Source organism: Octopus bimaculoides, chromosome 28, assembly GCF_001194135.2.
Source record: "Octopus bimaculoides isolate UCB-OBI-ISO-001 chromosome 28, ASM119413v2, whole genome shotgun sequence".
NCBI lineage: Eukaryota > Metazoa > Mollusca > Cephalopoda > Octopoda > Octopodidae > Octopus > Octopus bimaculoides.
In genome coordinates this window covers 16,880,938-16,882,900 of record NC_069008.1, presented here as the reverse complement: position 1 = coordinate 16,882,900, position 1,963 = coordinate 16,880,938, and positions in this window count along the sequence as shown.

The window sequence follows — 1,963 nt, the reverse complement described above, 5'->3', positions numbered from 1 at the left end:
TATATATGTATGTATGTATATGTATATATTGGATTGTCCGTAAAGTTTCTGCCGATTCTTAGTCATTCATGTTCCGACACGTTACAACACATCAAATTTATTGACATATATAATATGCTAACATTTCCAGTTGGTGCATACTTCACACTGTCTTGGGAAAGAATGTTTAAAATTACTTAAATCGTATCAATTTTGCATCCCTATGAAAATGGAAGGTTCTAAGGTGCATTTTAGACGCTTGATCTCCGACAAAATGGTTCATATTTAGTTGAATGAATATTTAATGGCATAATTATGTCTTGTCTTTTAATTTCCCTTGAAAATTGGCATGAACTTTCCAGACGATCCAGTTTATATGTATATGGAATCTCGTCCAAGCATGTGGCTGGCAGTGGGTATATGCCATTGACGAGGTGCAATGATGTAGAAATCTTCCTAGCCTTCACACGCAGCACTGTTGAGACGATATTCGTATCTTTCTGATGGTGTATATTTTGTTTTACAACACAGCATGTGCATAAGAGATATTGTTACCAGACAAATAAGGCGACGAGCTGTCAGAATCGTTAGCACACTGGACGAAGTACGTAGAGGTATTTCGTCTGTCACTGTGTTCTGAGTTCAAATTCCGCCGAGGTCGATATTGCAGGAAAAGATAACTCAATTGTTTTTATATGATGCACACACTTGTCCGTCGAGGCAAGACATTATACAAAGTAACAGTAAATAAATATTTCCTTAAAACCTCGATCGCTGTTCTGCTTCCATCTTGTATACTGGCAGCCAACACCTTAACAACTCAACCATTACTAATTGGTGATAACTCCAACACTCCATCCTATTGTTTATCAATTATTGTTTAACCATTACATGTTATATATATATATATATATATATATATATATATGAAACTCGTACTTTCTTCAGGTGAAGCTTGTGTTGTACAAAAACCAAAAAGCTGTGGTAACGATGGTGTTTGATGGGCGAAATACAAACCTTCAAAACTGGTTCACAGATGAAAAGCTGAAAAGTTCCCCATGGAGCGATCTAGCACCAAATACGACAAATTATTTCTCAATGATTGGAATTGAGTAAGTTCTTTTCAGTTTACATTCTGTAATTACCCGTGCATGCTTAGTTCAAACGAGGCTTTGTTATTCAACCCTTTGGGGTCAGTTAGATAAAATGAATCTGAGTGGGTTGTGGTGAGGAAGGGCATCCAGCTGTAAAAATCCTGCCAAAACAGTCACAGAAATCTGGTGCAGGATTCTGTCTGGCCGTCGTCTCCTGTCAAACTGTCCCATCCATGCCAGCATAGAAGGCAGATGTTAAACGATGATGATGATGATGATGATGATAAATCGAAGTACTGGATCGATGGTAATAACAGAATACCTTTTCTACAAGGTTCCTGAGATTGTAACTTCGTTGGAGATCGGTTATTATTACCTTATATAAGGCGGGCAAGCTAGCAGAATAGTTAGCACATCTGTCGAAATGCTTAGGGGAATTTCGTCCACTTTTATGCTCTGAGTTCAAATTCCACCGATGTCTACTTTGCCTTTCATCCTTTCGGGGTCGATAAAATAAGTACAAGTTGAGCACTGGTATCGATGTAATCGACCGAGCCCTTCTCCCAAAATTGCTGGCCTTGTGCTAAAATATGAAACCAATATTATTGCCTTATATTCATCATCAATAAAACTAGATTAAATTCTTTGAGTCTCTTTCATGTCTTTTCTTGGAATTATTCATGTTTAAGGGGGGAATCACTACTTTTTGTCTATCTGCCTGTCTAACTATCTATCTAGCTAGCTATCTGTCTGTCTGTCTACTTATCTCAATCTATCTCTCTGTTTATCCTCTATCTATCTATCTATCTATCTATCTATCTATCTATCTATCTATCTATTTGTGTGTGTATGTGTGTGTGTAAAAATTTCTAGAGTTTTGTTCATTTCCA